General features: G+C 41.0%; 1 protein-coding gene across 5 annotated transcripts in view; it reads right to left on the reverse strand.

Moving 5' to 3' along the window:
* ENOX1 (ecto-NOX disulfide-thiol exchanger 1) overlaps window positions 1-23,979 on the reverse strand; it is a 366,915-nt gene that overhangs the window by 103,806 nt on the left and 239,130 nt on the right. The gene's annotated exons all lie outside the window — the stretch shown is intronic.

The raw sequence follows: 23,979 nt of genomic DNA on the forward strand, positions 1-23,979 counted from the left end.
TCCATCTAATTGTCAGACAGATTTATCACAACATAGTTTTCTGACATGTGACCTTGATTTACAAACACCATGGAGAAACACCAATTTTAGGCTGTTTTATATAAGCGTAGTTTTCCAAGACTTCTAACCTCTTTATCCACGAATATAAACTTTCAGCTGCATAGAATAGGGTGTTTCTAAACCTTGGAATTAATTCCTTCTTGTCCTGTTACTTAATCGGATTAGTAGATTCCCTTCAACACACATATCACTAAAATGCACCACTGTAGCCTCATAAAGTAAAATGCGTATTTGGCAAATACTGCTCTTTCTCCTTCCTGATCTCTTTGCCAAGACTTCATACATACTATTTAAAGCTGAACAGGGGAGCACCAGTGCTGTAACACCAAGACTTGTAATAAGCAGATGTTTTAGATGAACTGCGAGCCAACTTCTGAAATTTGCTTTTTTCAAAAACAAGGCTTTGGGTTTCTGGAGGCATAATGAATAAAATATTTTGAGAGACCAATCTCTTTGTTGGCACAACACTGCTGCTATTTGGTATCATCAATTATTTAAAAGAAGAGAGTTACTTTGGTGTTCTACAGGTTTTCTGCTGAGTTTTCTGGCTAGCAACTGGAAAGTATTTAATGATACATGTAAACACGGGGTGTGGTAGCTTGGGAGCTTGTTTGTTTTGAAGAAGCAAAGAGGGAAATGACTCCTTCCCCAGGATTTTTTTTAATGCTTAGGAAACTTGAGCTACATTTTGCTACAAGGCAGCATGATCAACTGATGTAACCAGAGAGGCCTATTTTTTCATCCTAAATCTGTTGTTGAAAAGCAGTGTGGCCTTGAGTCAGCCTGATGACCTTTCCATACCTTAATTTCCACATGTGCAAAACAAACACTGTAATATTCACCTACAGGTGAGAATTTGTTCACATTTTTTCTAGCACTTTGCAGGTGTAAAGCACTCTGTGGGAGCTGAAAATCAGCATTCTTATTTCCATGAAACATCCAGATCCATCTTCTGTGGGAACAACAGCTGAGGACTTAACAACATCTACTCCAGTAGAGCTTGTACCTGGAGAGCGTGCCCCCTGCTCTCCATACGCTGACTGTGAGCCTTCAGCACTTTCAGCTAGCTCAGTACAAAAGCACTGCAAGTGCTCAGCCAGCAAGGATTTGCTTTAGGCTTATTGAAGACTGCATTAATGAAAACTCATGATATTACATTACTTTTTTTAATAAGTGGGCTTATGAAAAAGGATTTGCTCTGGGTGCGATGCTTCTTTTCAATACTGATGTATATGCATTGCTTTTCAGATTAAGCTTTGAAACTCAGAACCTGTCATTCATTCCTTGGGAGGCAGTAGTGGCCGTATTAAATATTCATGGCTGGTGAACACTGAAAGTCAGAGGTGAAAGGGCACAATACAATTCAAAGAAGTCCTTAGGACATGCTTATTTGCTTGATCTCATCTTTTAAAAGCTAGACTTTCAACAGTTATGGTAGCCCACACTTTCTTTCTGTAGATGTGGTCTGTTGAGCTCTCCATGCACTGTGCCATACTGATCCTCCTGTAGCATCTGGGAAATGCAGGAGATGCCTTGTCCATCTCTGCAGACGAATGCAGCTATAGTCATAGTCAGGCACGAAATTGCATATTAGATCAAATATTCATAACTGAGCTACAGCATTATTATGAGATAAGAATGGAGCATGTGGAGCAGATGGTACAATGAAATGGAGAGTAGGCTAAGTTCTTCCCATCCTGTATGCATCTTTCAAGTCCCATGTGAAAACCAAGGAGAAACAGCCTCATCTTGTGACTGTTATCATGGGCTGTATTTAACCATTGCTTCTTTTCTCTGTAGAGCAATTATTAGATGTATTTCAGTTTCTCTACAAGATCAGACAACTGAAACAACAGCAAACTACTCACAGTACAGACAACCAAATCAAAGGCAGTAGGATTCAAAAGGTACAGTTTTCGGAGTATTCAAATGGCAGTGGAGTAGACAGAAAGAAAAGCAAATCTAAGGGAGATGGCAACAAGGACATTCAAGTCCACAAATGCAGCTACCATGGCTTCAACAGGCAAGTGAGAGGGAGAGGTGTTAGAATGAATGTCAATCAGGACAGGTGTCCTGGTGGACAACAGGTTGACTATGAGTCAGCAATGTGCCCTTGCAGCCAAGAATATCAATGGTATCCTGGGTGCGTGAAATGAGCACAGCCAGGAGGCCAAGCGAGATGATCCTCCCCCTCTACTCTGCCCTGAAGAGGCCACATGTAGAATACCATGTCCAGTTTGGGATTCCCCAGTTCAAAAAAGACGGGGATAATCTGGAGAGAGTCAGCAGAGGGCTACAGAGATGATGAGGGTCCTGGAGTATCTCTCATATGGGGAAATGCTGAAAGACATGGGATTGCTCAGACTGGAGGAGTCAGAGAGGATCTAATCAACGCTTCTAAATTTATAAAGGGCAGGAGTCAAATGAATTGAGGTCAGACTCTTTTCAGTGATGTGCAGCTACAGGACAAGGGGCAGTGGGCAAAAACTGGAACACAGGAAGTTCCACATTAACATGAGAAATAACTTCTTTACTGTGAGAGTGACAGAGCACTGGAACAGGCTGCTCAAAGAGGGTGCAGTCTCCATCTCTGGAGATATTCAAGACCTGCCTGGATGCTTTCCTGCACAGTCTACTGTAGGGTACTTGATTTAGCAGAGCTTTGGACTCTATAATCTCCAGAGGTCCCTTCCAATCCCTGTGATTCCATGATTCTAAGATTTCAGTAGAAAAAAAAAAAAAGTTTCCTCTAATTCCTGCCAAGGAATTCCTGTTCATGGAAATGTGAGTTTATATGTAACTGTGCTTGTGTTAAGTACATGGCTCTGTCACCATTTTTTTTCTTACCACAGGAACCAATCATGGGCAGAGTGCTGGAGACCAACACTCCTGATAAATCCTACTAGGTGCACTGGAACATCTTGTGCCCAGAATATAATCGTATTGAGTTGAGTTATATTGATAAGGACTGAGTCAAAAGTTCTTGAAATCTAACTCTGCATTTACAGGCACTAATCTAAAACCTATGAGGTCAATAGCAAGACTACTGATTACATGTATAGCTTTTTAACCAGGTGCAGGTTTTCCTTCTTTGTGATCTTGAATACACTGTCTCATTTTTCCAATGAAATGCTTTCATACATCACATGAGTTGATGGCGGTTGGACATTAGGAGAAACTTTTTCTCTCAGAGGGTGGTCAGGCACTGGAATGGCTGCCCAGGGAGGTGGTGGAGTCGTCGTCCCTGGCAGTGTTCAAGAGGCACCTGGATGAGGAGCTATGAGATTTGGTTTAGCAGCTTGTGGTACTAATAGGAATGGGAGGGTGGATGGACAAGATGATCTTGCAGGTCGTTTCCAACCTTGCGATTCTGTGATTCTGTATTCTATGAGCACTGAGAGGAGGCATGAGTACCATCTGTAAAGCATTCCTGAAATGAAATATAGCTGCTTGATTAGTGAAAACTATTACTGTGCATTGCAGTGATGGAAAACTCAGTTGGATTTCTGAACATGGAAGATCTTGTTCTGAACTTTTAAGAGATTGTTGTCATTTGCTTCTTCAGAGAAGCTGATGCGTGCTCCACCTGCACAGGGCTGACAAGCCATGGAGAGAGTCTTTAGATGATCTATCCAAAGGAAATACTAGTCTGGGCTCTGAGGTGCAGAGATAAAGTCACTTGAAAGGAAAGCCAATAAATTTGCCACATTTCTGAGAGGATCCAGAAAAATCCCAAGTTTAACTATATTAATGCTGCAGAGTGATGCATTAATAGAAGTTGGATAGATGGCTTGAGTCTAGGAGCGGGAGACTATCATCCATCAGTGCTACCACAGCAGTCTGCTTCATGTCCTGGCATAATGCCTATTTGGAGAATAACCAGGACACTAGCCTTAGAGCTGGAGAGAACTCCTGTTGAATGTGCTGGTGAGTTTGTTAGTTTTCAGCAAGAAAGATAATGAGAGAGTTGCAAAGGATTTAAAAAAAAAAAAAAAAAAAAAAAAAAAGAAAGAAAGGTAGAAAGAAAGAAGTGAATCAACCCAACTTGTGTAAGTTTTGTGCTGAGATGTGTGTGAATATATGATTATTAAGGCATATTAGACATAACAGTGCTACACTGAACACAGATCAGTATACTAAGTAGATAAGCCACATATCTGAAGACTCAAAATGCAATATTTCATGCTTTCACTGATCATAGCTAATTTTTAAAGGCTATGTACATAAGCTTAGGCAGATATTTAAAAGTTTATGATCTCTTGGAATTATAAAAACTAACTTGGCAGAAGATAAAAAGTTTACATTTGAAAAATCTTAAGAAATAATTACAAAATTAATTCCTAAATGAAATAATTAAATTGGAAAGCAATCAGAGATGATGAAGCAGTATAAGAATGGAAAAGATCAAGTTTGAGCTCCTGTGAACATTCTACATGATAATTGAATCCTCACATATTCACATTACAGAAAATTTGAAAGCATTTAACACTAGTAATTTGCCTCAATTTGGCAGAACAAGAGTTAATTTCTATTAAGAAATTGTCGTAGTAGAAGGCAATGAAACCTTTGAAGAACAAATATCTAGAATTGGCACTCAGAGAGGTAAAAAGAAAAATATGCCAGAACATTTGATGTGGTTTTATAGCTCTTTCAAGTAGAATATTGGAAAAAAATATATATCTTTCTCATGAAATCTTCTAGAAAAAGTAGAAGAACAATAAAATTCCTTTAACGATAACTATTTCCTAACACAGTACATAGTGTAAAACAACTTCTTTTATTAGTTTGCATTCTGGAAGGTTAAGAGTAACTTTGTCATCCATAAAAATACCCACACAGTCTTGGAAAACTGCCCTCATTTCCTTTTTTGGTATAACAGGTGCTGCCTGAATCACCTTCTGGTTTTGCCGGGGTATTGCTCTGCACAGATAACAAGGACGTATACTTCTTCCAACTGTGCTTTTGGGGACTGGCCTTCATCACCAGTGCTGTTACCATCCTACTTCTGCCAACCCCTACCACAAGTTATTTATCTGTTCAGTATTATTTTTTAAGTGTATAATCTTTATTTGATTCTCAGTATTAGCCCTGGGATGTGTCATTTCACAGAATCAGAGAATCATAGGACTGCAAGGTGCTAAAGCAAGTGCCCTGCAATAAGTTACACAGGTAGGTATCCAGACAGGTACTGAATTTCTCCTTAGAAAGGAGACTCTCTGGGCATCCTGTCTTTTTGCCTGCCACTGCCAATGGTTTCTGTTGTGTTTTTGGATAGTGCCAGGCTGTATTTCTCTTGGATGCATAAAAACACTTGTGTGTGCAAACACAGATTTGGTTGTGTGTCTACACATACATGCATAGGAGGTTTCCACCTTGGACACTAGCAGCCCAACAGTGGCTGCAGTGCTCAGACATGCTGCTCTGACACCCCAGTGAAGACAACGATGTGAATGCGCAACAGCAAACCGAAATAACTAACACTGACAGGTCTCCATGGCTTGAGAGTGACAATTTTGCACCTTGGAAAAAAACAGTCTATTTTTTCCCAGTGTTGAAAGATTAAAAAAAAAAAAAAAAAAGATCTGGTTCCAGGAATGGAGTTGCCTGCCAATACGTATAGCAAGGATTAGGATAGTCCAGGCAGCAGCTGGTAATAAATGTTGTGAGATGCTTGTTACAATTTGGTTTCTGCAGAGAAAAAAGAAAACCTTCTAGAGCCTACAGATTTGATTATGTACTCCAGGAACACCAGTTGCTGAATATCTGGAGACTAAATATAGAGTTGATTTCTAATAGCTTTAATTTTCCCTGAAAAAGTACAAATCTAATTCTGCCTGCATCTCTTAGAACAAACCTGTATTATCAGTGGGACCATGTATTACTGGCAGTAGCAAAGGACTGTTCTTTCTCTCTAAATGGAGGAATCTTATCAGAACAAGGAAAATGTTTTTATTCTAAAATCTTCTGGTGTTTTAATCTAAAATTGTTCCTTAAAACTCTTTATGGTCTGCCACTGTCTTTATCCTTCTGTCAGTCTTCTTTTTTCTTTATTAGCAACTGTGAATTACTATTCAGCTGCAAGCTAGAGATCAAGGCAGTATTACTGTCTTCTTGGAGATTCAAATCTCACCACTTTTGGGCTTCAAGAAGCTTTTGATGCATCTGACTCATTTCCTCAGTTTCATAAGGCTCTTCTCAGTGTAATAAGAAAAATGTGGGAGTGTTAGTAGCTCAAATGGTTCATGGTGTCCCAAGGACATGCACCAGTTTAAATGGGTGTTGATCAAGGCCTTCATGATCATGTCCAAGATCTTCAAGAACATTTCCTTTTTTAGTTTAGACATCATTAAACTTCTAAGCTTCCCTGTTTCTAATATATATGTTAGATTATCCAGAGACATTCCAATAAAAGAGGGGAAAGAGTTTGATAGCTCTTCCATTTGAGCAGCATAACCACTACTGTTCTATCCCAGACTAAGGACAGTGGTCAGTAGCAAATGCCCAGGGAATCAGAATAAGAAACAGGCAGGAAAAGAACAAGCTATTCTTAGCTCCTGTACTTTGAGTGCTTACTCACTGCCAGTGCTAGAGATCACAACTGAACTATCCTTTTTATCAGGCACCTATCCCGCATGATCCGATTCATCCCTTTCCACTAAACCTCACAGTACACTTATTTATGCATGTATTTTAAATTCATTCAAACACGTTTGTATCTCTGGCTTTCAGAGTCCTGATATTATGGTAACAAGTGAGTTACCATGAGTGGGGAAACATGCACCCTTCACTTTGCTTAAACAAGGCTTTTGGCAGTTCCAGGCACATCTTCCACTTTGTTCATCTTGAGAAATCATGAATAGTTGTTCCTTATTCACCTTAACCACATGATTACAGATTTTATTTCTGCTTTTATATTTTGCCATCTGTTTGGCGTGCAATCTTTCTCTTTGTAAAGCTGCTACAAGGTATATAGATATAGAACCCCTGCCTGTGGCCCCTTTTAAAAAAACCTCAGGTTAATGACATGAGAAGAGATGCCATTCTAGGTATTTGCCTCTTCCTGCATTTTTTTAAGAACTATACCATAGAGTCATAAGATCATCCATTCCAACCATCCGACTACCACCAATACTTCACACTTAAACCATGTCCCTCAGTCATCTAAATGTTTCTTGTATGCTTCTAGGACAGTGACTCCACCACCTCCCTGGGCAGCCTGTTCCAAATATTATAGAAATGAGCAGATGCCCTTAAATAAACTGTGCATGAGCCTGACTGATGAAGCAACCTCTGGGCAAAGCAGTTCTGCAGCAATTGGAGTAAGGCATGTATAGGAAATGCATGTGTGTGTAGGCATGTGAGTGTGTGTTTGGAAGAGAAGACAGGAGTGAATGAAGGGGGGGAGGCAGAAAATCATGTCCTTGCCTTTCAGCTGTCTCAGCTGGACAGGGGATCCATGTCAGCATCATTTAGCGAGAGCTGTGTTTTGTGAAACAGAGCCTGGGTTGTAGCAAAGGCAAGTCACTAAGGGAATTTTGGCAAAAACGGTGGTGTGGGGGAATCCAGATGAATGTTTCTCATTAATAATCAACCAAGGAATGATTTGCATGAACTTTACAGTGCCTGCCAGACCCAATCCATAAACAAAGCCCTCAAAGCATCATCAAAACACTTGCTACTTGAAAAATGCTTCTATGAGACATATATCACTGACAAAGCTTTAGGGCTGCATTATTGCACTTTTGTTATTTTGAAGAAAGCTCTGTGACTGCACAGAGGAATAGTTTACAGTGCACAATCCAGAAACTTTAGATGCTGCTCCTCAGAGCTGGCTGTGGTAAAAGCAAATCTGGCCTCCTCTTGATTCCTGTCCACAAAATCACATAGCAAGCACTATATTTAGAGTAATATACATGACAAAGACTAAATTAAAGAAAACCACCTTCTCTTTTTACAAGCAAATCACAGGGTGAATCACTCCCAGTTTGTCCTTTATCACTGCAGTGATAAAGGCAGACCAGGACCCCAATCTTGTTTAGAGCATCTAATGCAATGCAAATAACAGGTGAGAATAGCAAATAATAATAATACAACAAAATATTACCACAATAGATGCCACCCTTCTCCTAAGAGAAAACTGCAGTACTGTCACATAAAGAAATCCACAGTGTCACTGTAATGCTATTTCTATTGCTATTTTTGCTCATACAGAGCCATCGGTGCCATTTTGACCTCAACAGGGCCTTGGACCCTATCTGCCAAGGGTGAAACTATTCAGTTCCCCTTAGAGCAGCTTTGCAAAGATGTACCTGACAGACAAGCCTAAAAATAAGATGGAAAACTCAGAACTTGATGTTGAGGGAGTCTAATGGTTTGTTAGCTTTTTCTTGTAGCTGACAGGCATGTATGTAAGAAATCCGAAAAAAAAAAAAAAAAAAAAAAAGGACTAATTTTAGCCTACATCCACAACTAGATTTTTTTTCACATATAAAACTCCATTGCCATTGTACTGGAAACCTGTAGAGGTTAAAAGAGAAGGGAGAAAAAGGGAAGGAGAAAAATAGGAAAGAGGGGAAAAGAGGAAAATCAAAATAAATGCAGGGAAGGAGATGAAAGAGAGGGAAAAATCAACAGACAGCAATATCATCTGGAACCTCATTGGCATGGGTGTATACTCTATCTATATGCTGCTTTAACCACTATCAGCATTTTCAAGGCTTTATGAATTTATAGAACTTCACAGTGTCCAGAATAATGACCTTCTCAAAGTCTCCATTGCTTAAGAACTACTCCAAGAAGTAAGAACAATAGGCTTCTTCCATCTTCTCAATAATAAATCTCTTCCTGGGATTGAGTTAGTCACAAGTTCATTGTGAAAAAAAAATAGCAAAACTGTAAATTCTGTACACTGCCACCTGACCTCTGGGTAAGAGCTCCAAAGCTGGATTGTTAAAAGGGACTGGCCAATATACAAAATTCTATATAATATGGTGTTCATATGAAGTAAAATATGTGTAGCTGTATTTCTGTATTTTCTGATTTTTAGTTGTCTTTGTGAACTCACTCTACGCCACTCTAGTTTTGCACCTCTTGATTCCAATGCTATAATTTCGGCTTCATTAAGGTGGGTTTGCCAGTAAGGCTAGCTTTAGTCAAAGGAAGCAGTTTCTTCAAACTCCCTCCTGTGGAAGTTGTTCAATCTGCTTGCTCAGTGAACCTCTTTCTGTAAGGTTAAACATTGTCATGTTCCTTCAAAATGACATCACTCTTCCCCCTAGAGCTCTAGTGGATGAGGAAAGAAATACATAAAACATGACTGTATGGCCCTTAATGGATTTTTGTTTGCTATTTATGAAAGCACTGTGTTACAGACATTCAGGAAGCATTTCTGTTGGAAGGTAAAGAAGAAAGCAGATGTAAATGAGCACTGGAAGACATTGAAGAATCTGGAAAAATTTCAATTCTCAAGCTAGGCTAACACTATTGGATATAAGGAAGAAAGTCTTCTAGTGAGGGTGGTGAGGCACTGTCCAGAGTTGTGATTGATGCCCTATCCCTGGAGGCATTCAAGGCCAGGCTGGATCAGGCCCTGGCAACCTGATGTAGCTGTGGTGTTCCCGTTCAATGCAGGGGAGTTGGACTAGATGGCCTTCCAACTCTAAGGATTCTGTGAGTCTTGATTGAATATTTCAGTGACAGATGAAAAATAAAAAATCTCCAAAGTGTAAAAAAGGATAAAATGCCATCATATTAACGTGACCTCAGAGAAAATGAGAAAAAAAGTGTAATGCAGACATACTGTTGGACCTCCACTAGCTGAAAACAAAAGCCTCTTTTTCTCATAAAATATAAAAACATGCTCTAGTTATTAAACTAGAGTTACTGTGTGGTTTCTTGAATCTTTGGAAGGCGTACAAACATTGTCCTAATGTTTCCAGGTCACAGAAGTGACAAAAAGCTTTGCTTAAACAAGCTCTACAGTCTAGAAATGTGTGCCACTTGCATGAGCAAGTTCTCACAAGTTCTCACAGAAACACAAGGAAAACTGCTCTGCCAGACCCAAACCAGCCACAAACCGCCTCTAACATCAAATCTCTGAATTTACTTAGTACCAGAATTTGACAGTCCTGAAACAAAATCACTGAGCCTTCAGTACTCTGCAGCTTAGGGACTTCCCCAGCCACAGGAAATTCTGTGCCTCCTTCAAAAACTCCCAGAAGCATTATGGCATGGGATGTATTTCTCCTGGTGTCATTACTGGAGATGACAGGGAGTTGTCCTGGTGAAATCATCTGGAATATCTTTAGTGACGATATTTCAAACTTTTAACCAAGTTATTCTGCATGCGTGCCTCTCCATTAAAAGCCCGAGGAAACAAGTATGAGAGAGACTTAAACTGTAATGTTAAATGACTATTTCTGGTACTATTTCTTTAGTTCCTTTCATGTTAAATACTTCAAATAATAAAGTCCAATTTTCTAATGTTGTTTTACCTTTAACTCATGGAATACTGGAAGGAGCATCATTAGAGATAGTAAAGATCTGCTGACTGTAAATTAATGGAGAAAGAAGCTTTGGTATTTTGTACTGCTGTCTACTAGAACTGTTTGACCTCCATACAGTTTATGGCAGTAACTTGTAGCACAATATCCTAAAGCTCTGTGCATGGGCAGAATGCCTGTCACATTTGAATTTGATTAACTAACTCCTGAGTAAGTAATAAAATGGTATTTTTGGTGAATTAACAAACATTTTATTGGCTAAGAATTAACCAACAATCCTATCCTGAGAAATACTATGCAACATAAAACATGATCTAAAAAGAAGCCAGAGCTGATAGCAGCGAGTAATGTTCCCGAATGTCTATAAAATGAGCTGTCTTAATTAAACTGCAATGCACTATGACAAAGCTATTCTGTTGGATTTTGGCTTTAAAAGCTATCTAGCACCTTAGCAAATTAAGAACATTCCTACATGCAAATGTAGTGTTACTACAGCTCTTCAGGACCATGAGGAATCATTAAGCTGCTTTACAGAAGCAGGTATCTTAGCTAAGAGCAGATTCAGCCCATGGGCAGCATGTCTCCATCAAAAGCAGGAGGATTTGTCAGCTCACAGGGGTCTCAACTAGATGCTATGTGAGGAGAAGTCGTGGCTGTCAGGTGAGGTCCCAGATGACTGGAGGAAGGGTCACGTCACTCCCATATACAAGAAGGGGAGCAGGGAGGACCCGGGGAACTACAGGCCGGTGAGTCTCACCTCCGTGCCTGGGAAGATCATGGAACAGATCCTCCTGGACAACATGCTCGATCACATAAAGAATGAGCATGTGATCCGAGACAGCCAGCACGGCTTCACCGAAGGAAGGTCATTCCTAACTAATCTTGTGGCCTTCTATGATGGAGTGACGGCATTGGTGGACGAAGGGAAGGCGACCGATGTCATTTACCTGGACCTGAGCAAGGCCTTTGACATGGTCCCCCACCACATCCTCATCTCCAAATTGGAGGGAAGTGGATTTGATGGGTGGACGACCCGATGGGTAAGAAACTGGTTGAAAGGCCGCAGACAGAGGGTGGTGGTCAATGGCTCTATGTCCAGGTGGAGGCCGGTAACAAGTGGTGTCCCCCAAGGGTCTGTCTTGGGACCGGTGCTCTTTAACATCTTTATTAATGACATCGATGAGTGAATTGAGTGCACCCTCAGCAAGTTTGCTGACGACACCAAGCTGAGTGGTGCGGTTGATACGGTGGAAGGAAGGGATGCCATTCAGAGGGACCTCGACAGGCTGGAGGGCTGGGCTCGGGTGAACCTAATGAGGTTCAACACGGCAAAGTGCAAGGTTTTGCATTTGGGCCGGAAGAACCCCAGGCACCCGTACAGGCTGGGAGGAGTGGTCCTTGAGAGCAGCTCGGCAGAGAAGGACCTGGGGGTCCTGATGGACGAGAGACTGAACATGAGCCAGCAGTGCGCTCTGGCAGCTCGAAAGGCAAATGGGATCCTGGGCTCCATCAGGAGAGGGGTGGTCAGCAGGGACAGGGAGGTGATCGTCCCTCTCTACTCGGCTCTTGTGAGGCCCCATCTGGAGTACTGTGTCCAGGTGTGGAGCCCTCAGTACAAGAAAGACATTGAGATTTTGGAAAGGGTCCAGAGGAGGGCGACTAAGATGATCAGGGGGCTGGAGCACCTCCCCTATGAGGACAGGCTGAGGGAGTTGGGCTTGTTCAGCCTGGAGAAGAGAAGGCTGCGGGGTGACCTCATTGCAGCCTATCAATACCTGAAGGGAACCTACACCCAGGAGGGGAGTAAACTCTTCAAAAGGGCTGACAACAGCAGGACTAGGGGAAATGGATCCAAGTTGAAGGAGGGAAGATTTAGGTTGGATGTTAGGGGGAAGTTCTTTACAAGGAGAGTGGTTAGGCCCTGGAACGGGCTGCCCAGGGAGGTTGTGGATGCCCCGTCCTTGGATGTGTTTAAGGCCAGATTGGACGGGGTCCTGGGCAACCTGATCTGAATGCGTATGTTTGGTGGCCCTGCTAGGCAGGGGGGTTGGAACTACATGATCCTTGAGGTCCCTTACAACCCGGGTGATTCTGTGATTCTGTGATTCTGTGATGTAGTAGCCATGTGGAGAGCAAGCTCTGGTGATGAGGGAGCTTGCACATAGACACAGAAAGCAAAGGAGGTGAAGTCAGACACAGTGAGTGACTTAAAGAAGAGGACTTCTGCATTGAGGAGTACAGTTGTAAATTTGTACAAACCAAGAGAATGTTATCTATTACCTTATGTCTGATTCCTTCTACATTCAAAAAAGGGAAAGTGGCAAAAAAACAGAGCATGCTGTTGAGGATCCCCAGCACTGGGGCTCATGCAATCATCTCATTAGCTTTGGACAAGTAGCAATATCTTCAGTTTTTTAACTAGACACCTGCCAGAAGAGAGGGCAATTAAATGTGCTAGAGAAAAACGGAGGAAGTTGCTTACTAAACAGGTGATGTTTTTTTCTAAAACTTTCTATCTGTGGTTTGTAACACCTGTGATTTGACCTCTGCTCTCAATCTCAAAACCAAACAAATAGATGGAAAAGATTAAAATACAGAAAAACTTTCACATGTTGGTACTTTCTTGAACTTAAGCTGGTAAATTCATGAACATAATACTTTGCTTGAGCTGTAGAAATTTAGAAGGATGTGTTTTGAAATATCTCTTCATTAGCTAAGGCTTCCTTTAACCACCCTTCCCATACTCAAATTCTGCAGGATTTGAAAACTTCATGATGCACTTTTTGCTATTGAAAATGACACTTTTCAATTTCTCTTTCCATCTACAAATCCAATTGCTTTCACATCTTGATGGCACAAGCATAAGGGCCCTCTCAGCTCTCTGAAGTGCAGGACTCAATGATAAATGGCTTGTAATAGTGGTAACTCTTCATGTCTGGTAGAGAACTCCCAAATGGGATATCTCTAACTTCATAATAAAACCATTCCCCTTCTTCAACACGCTGTTTGAGTGCAGTAATTATTCTATTGACACAGTGTCAGGAAAGCGTGTGTCAGGCCAAGGTAAATAGGGATAGTACATATGTCTGGAAGCTGTTATTTCAGCCTTTCGGCAGACTTAGATAGACATTTCTGTATCCTTTGACATCTGGGTCACCACCATAAAGTTTTTCAGCACAAGTGCAATAATTATAACATTATGACTAGCTTTCTCAGCTCATCTCCACTCCTTTTGCATCTCCCACGGAGTAGAAAACACTTTTCCCCACCATCTGGGCATCTCTCTAGTACAAGGAAGGTCATTGGCTGCAGGAGATGCCAGGGTAGCCAGCTGCTCTGCTGGCCTCCTTCCCTGGGGCCTCAGCATGGGAGCCATTATCAATGGAACGGTGCAAACTAATAATCCTTGATTTTGGCAAATAGCCCAGGGGCAGCCAGCTGGGATGGGTTAAAGCATCTTGAGATTCTTTCCAGCTACTCCGGGAGCCGTGCAGGGCAGTGCACAGAACTGGGTTAATGCGTTCGTCCCCTAGTGACTCCTTCTGACTCTCCTGTCTCTCACAGCAAGGAGAAACACATGCCTCAACTAATAATAAAGCAGCACTGAGCATGTGGAGAATGCAGTGCCAAGTATCAAACAGCTGGGGCTCTCTGGGCAGCCATTAGCCAGCCCAGACACTGCATCACCTCAAGTCTTCAAGTGAAAATAAGGTGGATAATAGAAAAACAACTTCCAAATAAAAATAATAATAATAAAAAAAAAACAACCTCAACCCAACCCAGACAACAAAATCCATCCATTCGTATGGATTCACAGAACGTTCATGTAAATGTTCTCATTTCTTGTCAAGGAGTTTATTGTGACCCAGCTTTTACTTCCAAAAAAAACCCAAAAATTCTCTTATCATGTTATTGATCAAAAAAATGAAGGGACTAAAAATATAATAAATGTTACAGGAGGCAGAGGGAATCTCTTCAAGAATTGTTGCATCTCTCTACCTCCAAAGCAGTTTAAAACACAGGCAGTGCTCTTGGCTGACTTTCAACATGGAAAAAAAAAAAAAAAAAAAAAAAAAGGCCATATTTCTCCTCCAAAAGTAGCGATCTTGACAACATTCTCACAATGTCATATTTCATTACCCTGTTTAACAGAGGAAAGATCTTGTTTGAAAAGAAATCAGAAGTCTTTATAAATGAACAGCATACTTTAGGAAGCAAAGTGAGACACTATGTGCACAAAATTAATTCAACTTGTATTCTGATTAAGGAAGAACCCAGGCTTTGTAGCGCTTGTGCACAACACATTTTAATTTAGATTATATTAGGGGTTGTGTGCAAAACTTGTAACTTAAAATTCCTGCTGCTAGAAAATTTCATCTGTAATTTCTGGCAGTCTTCACCAAGGGCTCTTCTGCTAATATTTCAGAGCAGCGAACTAAAGGCAAGGCAATTTCACACACATTCACACACAGAACCAACCTCACCGTTCAGAAATGAAATTAACCTTTCTGCTATTTGCAATTTGTTATCAGAACACTTTAAATGTGACTCTCTTTGACAATGCTTTCAAGAAAGATGCAGGTTTATAAACATAAGAGACATTCATTATTTTAACAAGTATATGTTTTTCTGAAATTAAAGATAAAGCCAAATGATGTCAGACAGACTCTGTTTGAAATTATAAGTTCTTTCTCCCACTTTAAAGAAAAATGCATTGCTTTGTAACATTTAAGGGCTAGAAAACGTTATCCACATTAAGAAGCTCTTTTTGCCTCATCGTGTGGTTCTGTCAGTAGTTCTAGTTATTTTTTCTCCTGAGGTCTATAACTCAATTTTATGGTTGAATCACAGAATAGCTTGGGTTGGAAGGGACTTTTAAGATCACACAGTTCCAGTCCCCTGCTATAGGCAGGGACACCTCCCTCCAGACCAGGTTGCTCAAAGCCCCATCCAGACTGGCTTTGAATGCTTCCAAGGAGGGGGCATCCACAGCCTTCCTGGGCAACCTGTTCCAGTGTCTCACCACCCTCAAAGTAAAGAATTTCTTCCTAATATCTAGTCTAAACCTTCCAGTTTAAAACCATTTCTCCTCATTCTATTGATGAATGCCCTTATAAAAAGTCCATCCCCAGCTTTCCAGTAGGCCCCCTTCATGTATTGGAAGGCCAATATAAGGTGTCCTCAGAGCCTTCTTTTCTCCAGGCTGAAGATCCCCAGCTCTCTCAGCCTGTCCCTGTAGGGAAAGTGCTCCAGCCCTTTCATCATCTTCATGGCCCATGAGCTGAATAGTGGTAGTGCGCTGGTTCTTAGTTCAAGGATACATGGCAGTTTTATTCTCAATATATTTCTAGCATAGTTTTCCAAAGTAAAAAAGAAACCTGAACCCAAATGCATCAACTGAAACTTGATAAGGTACACAAGAGAAAAAGTATGGGAAAAACACTGCAGGCCTCCCAGAGAAAGCACCCTCTCACCCACCATACGACGTCTGAAATTAGTCATCCTGTCCTCCCTAAGCAAAATAAAAGCCTGGCAAAAAATAGGACAATGGGTATCATCAGCAACATTACAAAGCAGCTCATGGGAAACACTACTGAATAACCCACATATTGCTCACTTGGGAGAAGAAGAAGTTATGGAGCAGAATTACAAAGCTCATGAATTTTACAGAGGGGGTAGATGGGCAGGTTCTGGGGGCTCTGTTCTACAACACAAACCTGAGAAACATTTAGTGAATTAAATAACGAGGCTGTAAATGAAGAACAGGTAGGAGGAAGCAGTTCTTAATTGCATCAAGCAATTACTCCCATGGAACTCTCTGTTACCTAAAACTTAACTGAAGCAAAACCTTCCCAGAATTAAAATATAAATAACTAAGTAAGTAAAGATTCACAAAAACGCATGCACAAAACATACAATAGTCTTTGCACAACAAAAGCGTTCAAAGCCATAAAACAGGAGGCAGGGCTGCTAAGGTCATCTATTATTAAAATTGTCTGGCACTTCCTATTACAGCACCCGGGTTGTCAGACGCTCTTAGCTTTTGCCAATCATTAACAGTTTGGACTGAAATTTTACATGCCAAATATCTGCCCGAGGCCAAAATGCTCTGGAAAATTTTATCCCAAACAATTCAACTGCTGTGCAAATGGAGTCAGAGAAAAGTGCTCTTTTTTTTTTTCATTCTTTCATGCTGAAAAACCCGGTGTCTCAGCAGTTGTAACCCCCAGACTTTGGAAGGAAGATGCCATTTTTCGGTATTTGCACTAGAGCAGTAAGATTTGCTATTCTTTATAAGCTCTACCCAAAAATTGAAGTAAATCATGTCTTTGAATAAAATGATATTCACTCAGTCTGAAAAATAGATCTATTTTTGTCTTTGACAGCTGAAACCACAAAAGATTATATGTTCCCTGCATTATGCTGGATTCTGTTTGAGCCTCTGCTCAATAACCAAGGAAAGAGTTAAAGCAGAAAGTTCTCAGCTATTGTTAATGTTTGAAACGATCTTTTTTTCGAAACTTGATACCTCAAGTTGCCTTCTGCTTTGGTGCTCTTTTTACCTTCTTTCTGCAAAGTTTCCAGCGTAGCCAGAGAGGACAAATCTAACCCTGTGACACTTGCTGAGATCAGAGTGGTTAAATCAGAACATTGTCTGAGCAGCTTGATTCTCCTAAAAGCCTGTCAGGTCTGGAGCAGCTAATTGGGTCTTGCCCCATATGTTCTGCCTGTGATTTTCCAGCAGCTGAACATGGAGAGCATCACAGCTAGCAAGCAGATTTTTTCTGAAGTTTTGCTGCTCTTTTCTCTCTCCTCATCTATGAGTGAAATATCTTTTATGCGAGTCTAAGGAGAGGTTTGCAAAGTTCTAGAATGTTGGCTTTTATCTTACTTCTTCATTTGAAATTTCTCCAGTCTGCAGGAGTTTTGAAAGGAAAAAAACTTTTCAGCCGATCACTAAAGGAGGATGAGTCCCATTCAGGACGCACCTGAACCAGCTGCCAGCTCACTGCTCAGCCTGAGTTTCTCAAGGGAGACAGGAAAGAGCTTTTCAAGCAAACAGTGCGAACCAAGCAGCTGATGGCAGCTTCTTGCAATGATCACCAAGGACAGAGCAGATCAGTAATAGCCATACCACTTAATCTGCTTTGCCTTCCTCTCTAGCAGGAGCAATTCACCTCCATGGGTTGCTCTATGATGGGTGCAGTAGAAGGCATTTGAGAGGCTGCTGGTAAGAGAAGAGAGACTGAATAGTGACTAGTAGTCAGCAGGGCAAGGGAGGTGATCCTGCCCCTCTTCTCTGTACTGGTGAGGCCTCACCTGGAGTACTGTGTCCAGATGTGGAGTCCGCAGTACAGGAGAGATATGAACCTGTTGCAATGCAACCAGAGGAGTGCCACAAAAAATGATCCAAGGGATGAACACCTCCACTATGAGGACAGGCTGAAAGGGCTGGGGCTGTTCAGCCTGGAGAAGGCTCTGAGGAGACCTGAGAGTTGTCCTTGATTGTCTAAAAAGGCACTATAAGAAAGAAGGGGACAGATTCTTCAGCGGGGACATAAGGGAAATATTTTTCACAGTAAGGGTGGTGAAGCACTGGAACAGGTTGCCCATACAGCTGGCAGATGCCCCATCCCTGGAGACATTCATGGTCAGACTGAATGGGGCTCTGAGCACCTGATCTAGCTGTAGGTGTCCCTACTCATTCCAGAGGAGTTAGATCAGTTGACCTTTAGAGGTCACTTCAAACTCAATCACTGGAAGCAAATGGGGCAAACATCATCCATCTGGACCAGACCTGTGCATCTGGCACAGCTGAATTCATCAAAGAGTCAGTTAGTAGATTTGGGAGTGGTTTTGTTTTCTTCTGTTCTGTTGTTGGTGATATATTTTTTTTAATTGTCCTGGGGCTAAGGGCTTTAACAAGGGCTGCTAATCAGCTGCATATGCTTGCTCTTAACCACCTCTTCAAGGCAGGTGAACTTTTAGCCTTTCACATTTAGGCAGCTTTATAGCTTCTTTGCACTGCTGAAATGAGACAAAAGGACCAGGTTAGGAAAGGTCCTTTCAAAGTCTAGGATGCAGGTCCTAAAACCAAATGATAAATTTGCAGTGAGGAGAGGTTTCTGACTGGCTGCTTTGGTCCCTGGGTGCCATCACAGACAGGATTTATGTTTCATACCATTTACCGTAGTTCCAGATATTTAAATCAGGAACGTACTCGTCCAAGGGAAGTATACTACTTCAGATAGAATTATGGCCAGCATCTTTATGTTTTGTTGTCATTTAGGCATTAAACAGCTCCATGCTGCCTTGCATAATTCTCGGAACAGTCAGGTTGCTCAGATTAAATGCCAGTCTCATATTATAAAACAGGCTGTGTTCCCGAGAATTAAATCATAAAATAACTATGGACTTAGGTTAGGAATTCATATCTATTATTTTTGTTCTCCCCCCTTTTTTTTTAGCATTTCTGGATTATCATTTTTCCGTTATCACAAGCAGCCAAAGTCATGGTACCCCTCAGAACATGAACAAACGTTATTTGGAATCACAAGTGAGAGACAGCCCATCCATCAAAAAAACACCCAAAGTGGCTGAAGAAATGCAAAAACTCTCCCAATTTATCTCCCACTTTATAAATCTGACTGCACTTGTCTCAATCTTTTTCCCTAGGGCTTTTTAAATTTCAGCAGAATTCTCATTCATGTTGTGAACTGAATATGAAAAAGCAAAGTAACCAAACCAATGCTCAGCAAAGCTAAAACGTATAGTAACACTGATTTGAAAGGTGAGCAAACCAGAACTTATTAGCAAGATTTTCTAAGACACTGAGTAGAAAAAAAAAAAAAAAAATAGAGCATGCTGCTTCAGGAGAGAAAGAATCTCACGTATCTTGAAAAGGAAAAAGAGACATAAAAGAGATAAGACTGATACAAGCACAGATTAAAATGTAACACATGGCAGCTCCTTCTTTGACGTTCCTCTTTGAACACAGTCTATCACAGAACAGAATATTCTAAAATAAATATTTTGGAGTGAGCTTTGCATCCAGTTCCACCAGTGCAACAAGCAGCACTGTGTCAAGGTCCCAGATGGCAAGGATGAAAACAGAAACTCATTATGGAATGAGAAATGGGAATCCTTTGGTGAGAGCAGATTCCCCATAGAGTGCCATATAGGTATAAAGAACATTTAAATAATACTGGCCCATGATCCTCTCAAAAGCACATTTATTCAGCTTCAATTCCAAAACCCAGATACAGTTCAGAAAATGTACTTGATCCTTGCATAAAACCCTTCAGCATTTTCTTTCAGAAAAAAGATCTCCAGATGTTATTTTTACAGTTCATCTTAAGTAAATGTATGTGTTTAGTTAAACATGCTTAAACAAAAGAGCCACCTAAGAGAACAATGATGAAATGCTTGACTTGTTTTATGGACCAACTGTCAAACCCTTGTTTATGAACATCTGGCTAGGAAGGTGATTTAAAAAGTTTTTGTATCAGTAAATAACAGCATAGTAAGCGCTTCCAGTTATAGTTGCAGGCAGCTCTAAATTCTGAATGCAATTAGTGGGGAAATGGCATAGAAGTGTATGTCTGAAGTCACATTCAGCTTATCCATGCACGTAAAACATTCATTCTACAGCATCGCTAATGTGTAATCTTTTGCAACTTCTTAATTAACAAAATACAAGGGACGTGCGGGTTCAGAACCTTTCCCTACAAACTGCACAAGCTTTTCCTACAAGCTGCACAAATAAATGCAAGGCTGTGTCTGCTGACTGCTCTTCAAATAAGTCCATGCACCACCCAACCACTTCTCAGCAGCCACTACCGCCCAGATTTGGTCACCCAGCTTTCACCCACACCCCCGTACCTGTTCCCTTCAGCTTTGTCACATAGGTCCAGCATGAGATTCTGGGAGTAAGGAACCTCATCCATTCTCTGCCCACATCCATCTGCTTCTCAGCAGAGTTTCTGCAGTTTCCCATGAACACAACAGCTTGCAAGGGCCTAAATGCCACGGCAACATTCCTGATTCAAAGGCTGATATCATCTAAAATCTACAAGGCAAGGCTGAGCTCAAGCAAATTGAATTTTTCTTTCCTTCTTCCTGTCTTGCAAGAGTATGACAACTCTGCGATGACACAGTCCAGGAGCACTTTCTGTAATTCAATTCTAGTTTTGAAGCAAAAGTCTACTTTCATCCCAGGTCTAATCTAATATTAGGAATGATGAGCTTTTCTGTGAGGAACTTCTTTGTTCACTGAGAAACAACACAGCAGCTTTCTTGTAGAAATTCATTTTCAACCCCAGCTAAAAAGCAGATAATGACAATCCAAGACCTCATTCTAGACAGAGAGACTGACATGATCCACATCAAAGGAAATGGTGGAGTCACCTTCCCTGGAGGTTTTCAAGAAATGTGTAGATGTGTAACAGAGGGACATGGGATAGTGGGCATGGTGGGGATGGGTTGATGGTTGGACTAGATGTGCTTAGTGATCTTTTCCAACCTTAATGACTCTTTGATTCTATGATTCTATGAACTAACCTTGACACCTCAAATAGGAATTTTTTTACCTTTGGATCTTCATATGATCTGTGGAAAAGGTAGAAGATCCAGTAGAGTGGTTCAGTTCACCCACAGTAACTTCTGCATTCCCAAAGGAGATTCCCACCTCTGTCTAGAAACTACCACGAACTTACTGCCCTCAAATGTCTTTTTTTGGCACCCTGTTTCACATCCAAGAATAGAAAAGCATACTTCTTTGCTGTAAGAAAACAGTTAGGAAATTGTTGGAGAGCTTAACTAAATCAACAGCAATAAGCAGGAATTTATTTTTTCTTGGTGGTGGTGTGGTTTAAACCAGAAGGCAGTTAAGCACCACGGCTGTTTGCTTCCTCCCCACTTCCAGTGGAATGGGGGAGAGAATCAGAGATGGAAAAGGTAAAACCTGTGGTTGAGTTAAAGACAGTTTAATAGGGCAGAAAAGGAAGGGGATAATAGCAATAATAATGATAGAAGAATATACAAAACAAGTGATGCACAGTACTATTGCTTGCCACCTGACAACTGGTGCTCAGACAGTCTTCGAGCAGTGGCTGTCCCCAGATTAACTCCCCTGGTTTCAAAGTTCCACATGATGGTGTATGCTATGGAACATCCCTTTGGCCAGTTTAGGCCAGCTGTTCTGGTTCTGTGTCCTCCCAGCTCCTTGTGCACCTTCAACCCCCCCCACTGGCAAGGCAGTGTGAGAAGCTGAAATGTCCTCAGCTCTGTAAGCACTGCTCAGCAACAGCTAGAACACCAGTGTGTTATCAACATTATTTCTCTCCTAAATCCAAAGATGGAATCATACCAGCTGCTATGAAGAACACTATCCCTGCTGAAACCAGAACAGGAGAAAAAATTACTGGGAAGTAACTTAGAAAGACCAAAAAACAACTCATCTTTCTGAGTGATCGTGTATATTAACAACTGCTGAGACATTTACTTGTTAGTAAATAGTTAATAATAGGATGCTCAGACATGCCATGAAAAAGTCAGACCAGAAACCTGTTGCAAGGGACACTGTGAAAAATGTGTCATACTTAAGCAGAACAGTAGTTCATTTAGAATGAAGCAAGGGGATGTGCATGAGCCATCTACTCTAAGAAGGCAGACTAAGAGAGTTGGGTTTGTTCAGTGTGAAAAAGAGAAGGATCAAGGGAGATCTTATAGTGACTTTTCTGTACCTAAGGAAGACCCATAGGGAAGATGGAGAGGGATTCTTTTCAGGGAGCACAGTGACAGTACAAGGAATAATAGTTTTAAACTGAAAGAAGGTAGATATATAGTAGAAATTATGAAGAAATTGTTTACTATGAGAGAAATGAGGCACCGTAGCAGGCTGCAAATAGAAGTTGTAGATTCCTTATCCCTGGAAGTAGATATGGATTGGATGAGGCTTTGAAAAATCTGATCTAGTAGAAGGTGCTCAAGCCCATGGAAAGGAGCTGGACTGGATGGTCTTCAAGTCCCCTTTCAGCCAAACCATCCTATGATTCTATAATTCTATGATTTAGGAGATGAGGAGCACAGGAAGAGTAGCTGGAGCTTCTAAAAGATGTGGTTGAAAAGGATAAGAAAAATAAGTATGGAAGTACATTTGCTCCAATTTGACTAGTTTGCATGGGAGAGATTAATGACTAAGAGGCACAAAACAAGAATAAAGAAGTAAGAATCTTCTGCATACATAACTAGCCTAAGTTGGATTTTTACCTTTAGAAGAATACTATACCTCTTACAAAAGAGATTTTTTTCTTATAGCCATAAACTTGCCACTGACCTGTGGGTATGGATTTAAAAGGCTACTTTAATAATAATGTCACGTGATTGCAACCGTACTGCTCTAGCGGTAACAGTCTGAGGTGTAGGGCAAGAAAAGGTTTTCAGGCCAACCAGTAGAGCCAGAACAAAACAGACAGGCCCATGTCCAGGACTGAGGTAAAAGCAGTGAACTTCCAACCTAAATACAAGTAGAGAGCACTTCCTTTGAGTTTAATTTAATATATTAAGTCAAGTAGACCAAAAAGTAGGTTGTCACCTGTGAAAGAGAAGAGAATATTAACAGGGAAGTGGTGACAAGGGGGTTATTCTGCAGTGTGAAGAAATAGATGGGTAAGTCTGCGGAAGATGAGAAGATTAATAAAGGGAGGAAAATTATAATGTGTTGCAAAACTACTCCCTCCTTTGAAATTCACCTTTTTTACCATCTGCTATAATTAAAATTTTAGTCCCCTGGTTGCTTCAGACCATTGAAGGGCTGATGTATTTTTTTCCAGCTACATGAGTTGAAGCAATATAACCTCTACCCACAGATTTTGCCTTACACAGACGGCACACAACCATACTGCCAGCTGCAAGAAATATGCAGCGTCCGCTTCCCTGCACAGTGAGCAGAAGTATGTTGGAAGACCTCAGCGTGACCCTGCCTCCTTTCCTCCCCTTTGCACTCCCTGAAGCTTGATTTGTTATCTGCAAACAGTCCCTCAGGTCAAGGCAGCATGGGCTGCATGTGGGCCTATGCATTAAATGAGAAGGTTAATTATATGTGATGGAAAAGACTTTGTTTGTTTGTTTTCTCTCTCTCTTTTTTTTTTTTTTTTTTTTTTTTTCCTCTAATATGAGAGATAGATGAAGTCTGGTATTTTACAGCCAGATTCATTTTCCTTTATTTTACTCACACAGCATTAAAAAAAAGCTTTGTTCTTGCTGGCTCTGCACACTTGCACAAGCGGAAGAAGGAAGCTGGGTTCTATTCTGGTCTGAATTACCAATGCAGGGGCTCCCTCTGCATAACCCTGGAATTACTGTCTCCTTCACTGTTCATTTCTGGAACTCTGGGGGAGACACTTTAGGCTATAGC

The sequence above is a fragment of the Centrocercus urophasianus genome, unplaced genomic scaffold, assembly GCF_019232065.1.
Source record: "Centrocercus urophasianus isolate 14NV4802_14NV808 unplaced genomic scaffold, USGS_Curo_1.0 seq_9, whole genome shotgun sequence".
Lineage (NCBI taxonomy): Eukaryota > Metazoa > Chordata > Aves > Galliformes > Phasianidae > Centrocercus > Centrocercus urophasianus.